The sequence below is a fragment of the Perca fluviatilis genome, chromosome 2 (genome assembly GCF_010015445.1).
Source record: "Perca fluviatilis chromosome 2, GENO_Pfluv_1.0, whole genome shotgun sequence".
Classification (NCBI taxonomy): Eukaryota; Metazoa; Chordata; class Actinopteri; order Perciformes; family Percidae; genus Perca; species Perca fluviatilis.
In genome coordinates, this window is record NC_053113.1 from 43,494,892 (window position 1) to 43,505,732 (window position 10,841).

Sequence of the window (10,841 nt, forward strand, 5' to 3'; positions counted from 1 at the left end):
GTGTCCTTAAAGGTTGGATTTTTCCTCATTTTTTTTTAATTAAGGCATTAAGATCAATTTCCAAAAGATGATTTTTTTTATTCCTATTTTTAGTCAACTTTAACTTGGGTGTCTAAACTTATGCATACCACTATATTTACAACATATCTTGGGCTGTACATCCCAAGTACAGCCCTAAACATTCTCCGCAACTCCAAATTCGGGGAGGGTGGGGCGATGTAGGCCATCGCCCCACCCTTCCGAACGGCGTTCGCCCATCTCTTAGGACCGACTGACCCATGTTCAACTGCTGTTCACATGGAACCCTTCTCCACCTCGGCCTTCAAAGTTCTCGTTTGAATATTTGCTACTACCACCAAAATCTGCACCCGCGGCGGCTCCACCCGGGCCCACGCCCTAGGCTTCCGTGCTCACCGTGGCGGCCCTCCTACTCGTCGCGGCATAGCCCTCGCGGCTCCTGTTGTCGGCCCTGTCCATTGTCAGGCTAGTTGATTTGGCAACAGGATCCCTCTTTTGTCATGGCCCTTAAGCCAGGTTGTGACAACATTCAGCAGCTGTGTACAGCATTGTACACAGCTGCTATCATTTACTGTAGCAGAAATACATCAGAAAGTAGGTGTTCTATATGTAACACACACTTTCTGGTGAATTGGTACCTACCAGCTGAAACCCCACATTAGTTATAGACTATAACTCATGTACGTTTACTTTCCCCTGGACAAGAGACACAGTTGTCCTGTGTCCTCTGTGAGGACACCGCCAGCTTTGGCCTCACCTCCTTCTTCACGACTTCACCCAGCCCAGCACGACTGTCCAGAACAAGACTAACAGCCAACCAAGAACAACAAGAACCAAGAACAGATGCTTCAGCAGCAGCAGCAGCTTAACTGTCAATCAACAATGGACGGACAATGGCCAGACAATCACTGTTAGACTACACAGGGACACCTTTACCTTCATGCTAGCAGAGGATGAGATAACGCCTGCCTGCCTTTGCTTCACCTTCTCTCTAGTTGGACCACCACTGCCTGCTTTCCACCTGACAGCGCTGAAGAGTCTTCACAACAGAAGGTAATGATTCTAATTTCATATGTGCTTTCTATATTACTTTAATTGTGTGTTTATTCCTGTATTCACTTTGTAATAATGCAGCAATTTTGCAACACCGTTAGCTAGCAGTACATTGTCATTTAAATGAACTTTTTGCTGCAGGTCTGCCTCTGCTGTGATCACTCCGCTTCACACAGTGGAGACAATCAAGACTTTAAAGAAGGCTAAACATGACAATAAGCTGAACCTCATTCATCCTTCCTAAACTACTCTGCACTGGACAGAAATGTTGTGTTGCCCTGCAGCAGTGTTCAAGGTATTTCATTATTGTGGATCACGTAACTTTTGAACATGTCTTTTGCATGGTCTGCAGTTTATTACAACAAATTTCTGTTTTCTCTTGTCAGGACCCGCTTCATTCTCCTATGTCCACAGCTTCGCATCAAATGCTGTCCACAGTTCAGTAAAGCCTAACTTCTGTTGACGTTGGCGAGTGATCAGGTGAACTGATGCGGGGAACCAAACTTACGCTGATCATTCATTTACTCATCACTATCACAGAGACAGCTCCTCCTTAGTGCAACCAAGTTGTAAAGGTAACTGTTATTTGTATTAACTTAGTACAAGATTTGACCAAAGAACTAACAAAAACACTGATGGCATTACTGTTTGTGGTTGCTATTTGCATTAGGAATGCAAGGGATAATGTTTTTTTACTGTTTTTCCATCTAAGGCCTCTGCTCCTGCCATCTAAGGCTCAGATACCTGGAAGCAGCAGTTCTACAGTCCCTGGATCATCAAAGGTCACAATGCTACAGCCCTTACATCTTCACAATTACACTGTGCTCTGTTAAGAGTTCTGGTTTGTGCCAACAATGGACGGATTCAACAATTAGCAACTTACACTACTGACCCATGGACACTGACACTAAGACACCGATTTATTTTGGTACATCGATATTTTATATATATCGTATAATTCGAACAGTGTATGCTTATTTTGTATTTCATCACAATTAATATCTTTTATTTTATTAATTTATTTTTTATGTCACCTTTCTTTTTCCTTCATTATCTGTTTTCTTGGAAGACAAAACAGATATGTATGTATGTATGTATGTATATATATATATATATATATATATATACACATACATAGAAGGAAAAGGAAAGAATGACATGGAATATATTTTACAAAAGTTATAATTATTAGTGTGGGGTTTCAGCTGGTAGGTAAAGGTGTGTTAAAGGTGTGTTAAAGGATTTTCACGTGTAAACTCTGCCTTGGGCTAATATAAACCCTATTGAAAAGCTATGAGTGTTTAAATTTAAAAATCAAAGCTGAACATTTTGTCTTCAGATTTCCCAAAATACATGACTTGGTTAAATACGCCTTGTCAAAAGAACTAGTCAAGAACTAATGTTCCTATGATTGTCTTCTAACCAGAAGACGACTTATTTTTATTATTTATCTCCACCTTATATGATTTATACATTATATCCTTATTTTTCAGTTTCAGTACAATTCATATCTTTTATTTTTATTTATTTTTCAAGTCACCTTTCTGTTTTTCCTCTTTTGTCCCTCCTCTTTTGGGATTTCAGTAAAGTGAGCTAAATGTTGTGATAACGTTTAAAATGACAGCGATTGTCAGTACAGGGCGACTGCAGCTTGAACCAAAAATGGGATATTAGCCTCAGTCTAACCACCATGTAAAAGGCCTTTAATGGTAGGGCTTAGGCCGTCTGCACACTGGCTTCGCGGCGTGTCCGTTCCTATTTTGGCTCCCATGTTAACAGGTTAGAGCTTTCACACTGTCTGTGTGACACGCACGACTCATGCCCGCCAAAAATGCGTGCATGCTAGAAACAGAAAGTGTTTCTAGGCAAAATAGAATACAAAAAGATGTTTATATGTCATTTTGACAAAAATACATTTAATAAATGACATTTTGATGTTTGAAAGTCTTAAAGAAATAATAAATAATTATCGATTTTCAAATATTGTACATGTCAATACAGAGCAAAATATTCTAGCCTATTTCGCTGTCAATACTGCCGTTGTTGGCTTTGCTGTAATCAGGTCGGTATATATTTATGTTAAGTGCAGTAAGGAAACATCCCTGTGTACAGACAAGACTAGCAGCAGCAGCGCGTCAGACACGTTTCTGATGTGTAAAGACATAGAAAATGCCACGCAGCCGCCACGCACCAGAAGCGGCACGCTCACGCCACGCAGCCAGCGTGTAGCCGGCCTAACAATATTGTAAACCATTGAAACATATATTATGGACCCATTTGATGTTATCACAAATAATATATTTAATTTAATTTTCAGTTACTTTAGTTGACAGGATGTTGACAGTGGTGTGAAAAAGTGTTTGCCCCCTTCCTGATTTGTTATTGTTACTTTTTGTTACACCTAAATGTTTCAGATCGTCAAACTAATTTAATTATAATACAAAGATAACGCAAGTAAACACAAAATACAGTTGTTAAAGGTTTTTATTATTAAGGAAAAAATCCAAACCTACATGACCATGTGTGAAAAAGTGTTTGCCCCACCTCCCCCCCGCACTGTTAAAACATAACTTCTTCCCAGAAGTGGCCGGCAGACCAAATTTACCCCAAAAGGGCAGTGACGAGTCATCTAAGAGGTCAGAAAAGACCCCACCACAACATCCAAACTGCAGGCCTCACTTGCCTCAGTTAAGGTCAGTGTTCAGGACTCCACCATAACAAAGAGACTGGGCAAAAATGGCCTGCATGGCAGAGTTCAAGGACAAAAACCACTGCTGAGCAAAAAGAACATTAAGACTCGTCTCATTTTTGCCAGAAAACGTCTTGATCATCCCCAAGACTTTTAGGAAAATACTCTGTGGAGTGACGAGACAACCTCATTTCAGAAAGAGAACATAATAACAACAGTAATGTGATGGTCTGGGCCTGTTTTGCTGCTTCAGGACCTGGAAGACTTGCTGTGATAAATGGAACCATGAATTCTGCTGTTTACCAGAAATCCTGAAGGACAATGTCCAGCCATATGTTCGTGACCTCAAGCTGAAGCGAACTTGGGTTCTGCAGAAGGACAATGATCCAAAGCACATCAGCAAGTCCACCTCTGAATGGCTGAAGAAAAACAAAATGAAGACTTTGGAGTGGCCTAGTCAAAGTCCTGACCTGAATCCTGTTGTGATGCTGTGGCATGACCTTAAAAAGGCAGTTCATGCTCGAAAACCCTTCAATGTGGCTGAATGACAACAATTCTGCAGAGATGAGTGGGACAAAATTCCTCCACAGCGCTGTAAAAGACTCAATGCAAGGTATTGCAACACGCGCTGTTGCAGTTGTTGCTGCTAAGGGTGGCCCAAACAGTTATTAGGGTTAGGGCGCAATCACTTTTTCACACAGAGCCATGTAGGTTTGGATTTTGTTTTCCCTTAATAATAACAACCTTCATTTAAAAACTTTTAAAAGCATTTTGTGTTTACTTGTGTTAACTTTGACTAATATTTAAATTTGTTTGATGATCTGAAACATTTAAGTGTGACAAAGCAGCAAACACTTTTTCAAACCACTGTATATTGTTGGGCCCTGCCTTAAATAACTAGTAGAAAAACAATTACTGTTTAGGCACTATGGATTTTGGTTTTGCAAGAATTGCTGTATTGTATTTTTCTATGTTCTTTTTATTTATTTAAAAAACAAAAAACTATATTCTAAACCATTGCAACATACACATTGACCCATTGGGCTCACCGGTTGCCTGTCTGTCAACAGTATGACAACAATTTTATTTTATTTATTTATTAATATCTAATTATATACAGAATGAATTTTTAACATTTTTTTATTTATTTAACATATATTCTTCATTCTTACTTTTATATTATACTATTTCAAACTGTTTTTCCTTTTTTTCTTTTACTTTTTTTTTACAAAAAAAAAAACACACACATAAATAATAAAAAACAATTCTTTTTCACAAATTATAGTATATTTATTTATAATAAACCAATTTTTTTTTATATTTTTTTTTTTTTTTTTTTTTTTTTTTTACACACACAAAAACACACACACACAAACACACACAAAAAAAAAAAACAAAAAAAAAAAAAACACACAAAAACACACACACAAACAAAACACACAAACAATTAAAAAAAAAAAAAAAAAAAAAAATAAAAAAAATAAAAATTTTTAAAAAAAAAAAAAAAAAAAAAAAAAAAAAAAAAAAAAAACTTTTTACACACACACACGCGCACACTACTCAAAACACACACACACACAACACACACACACACACACACACACACAGCACACACTACTCAAAACACACACACACACACACACACACACACACAAAACACACTCCCCACACAAACACACACACACAGCACACACACTACTCAAAACACACACACACACACCTCCCCACACACACACACACGCCGGCTTGTCGTACACACACCACACTCCTCTCTCTTCTCTCTTCTCATCTCTTCTCTTCTGCTCTCCTTTCTTCTCTCTTTCTCTCCCTCTCTCTTTCCTCTCTTTCTTCTTGTTCAGCCCCATTCTTTTCACCTAATATATTTCACATCTCATCTCAGCTAGATTGATGCTTTTTCGTTCTATGCAGTATATATCTGATAATAATGAAAATATTTCTTCTGCTCTCAGTGTCTGAAGTGCTGGCGTGTACTACAGGAGAAATATTAAGAGCAGGTGCTATCGTTATCAGATCAAAGAGATGTTTATAAACATTGCCCAGGCCCTTAGTAACCATGACAACCCTTTCACAGACAGTCTACTGATTACTCCAGGCTTGCTGTAGGAGTCAACTAAGTAGACTAACTATGATCATCAGTCTATATCATTTGCGTTCCACTTCTGTCTGTCTGTCTGTCTGTCTGTCTCCTTATCTGTCTGTGTCTCCCTCCCTCCCTCTGTCTGTATCCCTCCCTCTTGTCTCCCTCTCTTTCTCTATGCCTCCCTCCTTCCTTCTTCTGTCTCTCCCTCCAGGGTCATTTGTGATTTCATCCATGTATATAGCCGCTGTTCTTTTCAGGCAATATATCCACCTCTCAGCTCTTTAGGGTCATGCTTGTTTGTTCTACGCAATGGATATGGCTGATAATAATACAAAGTCTATAAACTTTCAGCCTCTTTAGTCTATTTTAGTCAAAGTTGCTATCTTTCTTTTCCTCTCCTCTCTTTCCTCTCTCTCTCCTTCTCTCTTTATTCTCTCTCTCCTCTCTCTTCTCTCTTCTCGTCTCTTCTCTCCTGCTCTCCTTTCTTCTCTCTTTCTCTCCCTCTCTCTTTCCTCTCTTTCTTCTTGTTCAGCCCCATTCTTTTCACCTAATATATTTCACATCTCATCTCAGCTGGATTGATGCTTTTTCGTTCTATGCAGTATATATCTGATAATAATGAAAATGTTTCTTCTTTCAGCCTTTTCAACTTTCATCTTTAACAGTATAACAGTATTAATTTGTTTCATATTTCTGCATATATGAGTCATTATCAGTTAGAAAATCTACTCACACCTCACAATGTTCTACACATTTTGTCATTATTCAACCTTTAAAGCAAACAGTTCAGTTTAGCATAAACTTTTAACTTTTTAATGAAATTCATACTTATTAAACGGATTTCCGCTTTTTCAACTATTTTCACTATTTCAACTTCTTCTTACGGATTTAAGCTGTTCGACCAGTTTAGCTTTAGCAATTCAGCTATTCAGCATTCCCACGCATTTTCCGCAGGAAATGCATTTTCTAGTTTTTTTTTTTTTATTATTATTCCCTCTTCCGTACGTTTTTTGGCTCTCTGTAACTTCTGCATACTTCCACCTATTTAAACCATTCAACTTTTCAAATGTTCACCTCTTTCAGCTAATGATGGGACTTCTTCAACTTTTTTTCTACTATTTATACTTTTTTAAATTTTAAGCTTTTTAACACTTTTTTTAAGCATTAAAGTCAATGAGAGCAGGCTTCAACCCCTTAAAATCTTCCTCTGCTTCAAAATGTATCTCCTCCTACATTCTTCCACCTACAGACGTGATTCAAAATTTAAACTGTTTAAAAAATATTCAGCTATCCGGCTACTAACTTTCAGGTTGATACCTTTTACAGTTTTTGTGAAAAATCTGTTTAAGTTTAATAATCATTTCAGGAAATTTTATCGATTAAACAGAGTGTGTATTGCGTGAGCTAGAGTGGATGACATCATAGCTAGAGGGTGAAGCTTCGAAAAAATTATCTTTGTCCCTGCTCAATAAATTGTTCTCACGCCCACAATATCTACTTGGCATACACAATTTATACATCAAAACGTAGGTATTTTTGTCTAGTTTCAGAAACTCTGCTCAGTTTTGTGATACGCCTTTTACTTTTGGCTGGTTGAGCTTCCAAATGACAAGATCTCCATTTCGTTCTCCATTTGCTTCAATGATCAAACTCCTGGATATTTCCCAGCGAAACACTGAACGAACCACTTTTTGAAATCGCTGATATGACCACATTTTTACGTTTATCCATATAAATTTCATACCGATACATTCACAAAGGCCTTGTGGTGCTCAGGATCACGTCATTTGACTGATAGCAGTTATGGTGTTGCCACAGTGAGGCTTTGTTTGAGAGCTCGCTCTCAGGGACTCTGAATAGCTGCAGCACAGCACAGCTGACAGATTCAGCAGGTGACAGGCTCGTTAGCTTGATTACAGACATCAAAGCAAGTTTATAAACATTCCCAGGCCATGGTTACCATGACAACACTTTCACAGACACACACCCAGATCCTACAGGCAGTAATATGAACAGTAGTCTATACAGATACTACAGGCAGTAATATGAACAGTAGTCTATACAGATACTACAGGCAGTAATATGAACAGTAGTCTATACAGATACTACAGGCAGTAATATCAACAGTAGTCTGTGGTCTTCCACTTCTCTCTGAATGTTTTCTCTCTCCCCCTCTCTATCTCTCTGTTTCTCTCTCTTTTCTCTCTCCATCCCTCCTTCTCCCTCTCTCTCTGTCCTCTCTCCATCCCTCCCTCTCTCTCTGTCTCTCTCTCTTTCTCTCTCTTTCCTTTCTCCATCCCGCCTTCTCCCTCCTCTCTATCTCTCTGTTTCTCTTTTCTGTCTCTCTCTCTCCCTGTTTCTCTCTCTCTTTTTCTCTCTCTCTGTCCTCTCTCCATCCCTCCTTCTCCCTCCCTCTCTCTGTCCTCTCTCCATCCCTCCTTCTCCCTCCATCTCTCTCTGTCTCTCTCTCTTTTTCTCTCTCTCTCCTTCTCTCTCATCCCGCCTTCTCCCTCCCTCTCTCCCTGTCTCTTTCTCTTTTCTCTCTCTCTCCTTCTTTCTCCATCCCTCCTCCCTCCCTCTCTTACTTTCTTTAACTTATTGAACCAATTTCCACTTTTTCAACTATTCTTCAGCTTCAGCTAAAGACTTCACAATGTTCTACATTTTGGCATTTTTCAGCTTTTAAAGCCAACTTTTTAACGATTTCCACTTTTTCAACTATTCTCACTATTTCAACTTCTTCTTACAGATTTCAGCTATTCAACCAGTTAGCTTTAGCAGTTCAGCTATTCAGCATTCCCACGCATTTTCCGCAGGAAATGCATTTTCTAGTTGGGGGAATGCTGTTCTACAGCATTCCACCTATTGTTATCCTGTTCTTTATTTTTCTGCTTATTATTATTATTCCGTACGTTTTTTGGCTCTCCGTAACTTCTGCATACTTTCACCTATTCAAACCATTCAACTTTTCAAATGTTCACCTCTTTCAGCTAATGATGGGACTTCTTCAACTTTTTTTCTACTATTTATACTTTTTCAAATTTTAAGCTTTTTAACACTTTTTTTTTACATTGAAGTCAATGAGAGCAGGCTTCAAACCCTTCAAATCCTCTTCTGCTTCAAAATGTATCTCCTCCTACATTCTTCCACCTACAGACGTGATTCAAATTTTAAAATGTTCACAACATATTCAGCTATTCGGGGTCTACTTTTTAGTTTGATATCTTTTACAGTTTTTGTTAAAAAGCTGTTTAAGTTTAGTGATCATTTCAGGAAATTTTATCGATTAAACAGAGTGTGTATTGCGTGAGCTAGAGTGGATGATGTCATAGCTAGAGGGTGAAGCTTCGAAAAAATTATCTTTGTCCCTTCTCAATAAATTGTTCTCACGCCCACAATATCTACTTCTCATACACAATTTATACATCAAAACGTAGGTATTTTTGTCTGGTTTCAGAAACTCTGCTCAGTTTTGTGATACGCCTTTTACTTTTCGCTGGTTGAGCTTCCAAATGACAAGATCTCCATATCGTTCTCCATTGGCTCCAAAGTTGAAACACCTGGATATTTCCCAGCGAAACACTGAACAAACCACTTTTTGAAATCACTGATATGACCACATTTTTACGTTTATCCATATAAATTTTATACCGATACGTTCACAAAGACCTTGTGGTGCTCAGGATAACGTCATTTGACTGATAGCAGTTATGGTTTTGCCACTGTGAGGCTTTGTTTGAGAGCTCGCTCTCAGGGACTCTGAATAGCTGAAGCACAGCACAGCTGACAGATTCAGCAGGTGTTGCTCATCAACTTGATTACAGATCAAAGCAAGTTGTTAAACATATCCACTGGCCATTCGTTACCATGACAACACTTTCACAGACACACCCAGATACTACAGGCTACAGGCCTCCTTCCATCTCTCTCTTTCCCTGTCTCTCTCTCTCTGTCTCTTTTTCTTTACCTCTGCCACTCTCTCTATCTCTTTCTCTCTCTCTTTTTCTCTCTCTCCCCTTCTCTCTTCATCCCTCCTTCTCCATCCCTCTCTTCCCCCCTCTCTTCCTTTCGCTCTCCATCTCTTTATTTCCCTCTCTATCCCTCTCTCTCTCTCTCTATCCCCTCTCTCTCTCTCTTTCCTTCTCTTTCTCTCTCTTTGTCTCTCCCTCTCAGACCTCACAATATTCTACATATTTTGTCATTTTTTCAGCTTTAAAACCAACTGTTCAGTTTAAGCGTCAACGTTTAGCTTTTTAATGAAATTCATACTTCAACGATTTCCACTTTTTCTTACGACTCTCACTACTTCAACTACTACAAACATTCACTGGCCAGTCGTTACCATGACAACAGATACACACCCAGATACTACAGGCAGGAATATGAACTTTAGTCTGTCTTCTCTCTTCTATTCTCTTGTTCTGGTCTGTCTGTCTGTCTTCTCTCGCTCCCCCTCTATCTCTCTTTTTCCATCTGCCTCTCTCTTCCTCTCTATCTGTCTCTCTCTCTCTCTTTCTCTCTCTATCCCTCTCTCTCTTTTTCTTTCACTCTCTCCATCCCTCCTTCTCCCTCCCTGTCTCTACCTCCCCCTCTCTTCCTTTCTCTCTCTCTCTCACTCTCTTTCCCTCTCTCTCTGTCTCTTTCTTTCCCTTTGCCTCTCTCTCCCTCTCTATCCTCTCTCTCTCTTTCTCTCTCTATACCTCTCTCTTTCCCTCTCTCTCTCCTCTTTCTCTCTCTTTGTCTCTCCCTCTCTCTCCTTTCTCTCTCTTTGTATTTCCCTCTCTCTCTCTCATCCCCCCCTCTCTCTCCCCCTCTCTCTCATCCCCCTCTCTCTCTCTCTCCCTGTCCCTCTCTCTCTCTATTTCCTTCTTTCTCCATCCCTCCTCTCCCTCCCTCTCTCCCTCCTTCCCTCCCCCCTCTCTCTCTCTCTCTCTGTCTCTCTATCTCTCTATCTTTCTTTCCCTCTCTCTCTCTCCTTTC

At 39.3% G+C, this 10,841-nt stretch overlaps 1 long non-coding RNA gene across 1 annotated transcript; it reads left to right on the forward strand.

Moving 5' to 3' along the window:
* The first annotated feature begins 560 nt into the window (after positions 1 to 560).
* LOC120548393 lies at positions 561 to 1,806 on the forward strand. The gene is made up of 4 exons (XR_005637181.1): positions 561 to 1,071; positions 1,213 to 1,366; positions 1,458 to 1,646; positions 1,784 to 1,806. It is a non-coding gene; the product is annotated as an uncharacterized LOC120548393 (long non-coding RNA).
* Positions 1,807 to 10,841: the final 9,035 nt, after the last annotated feature.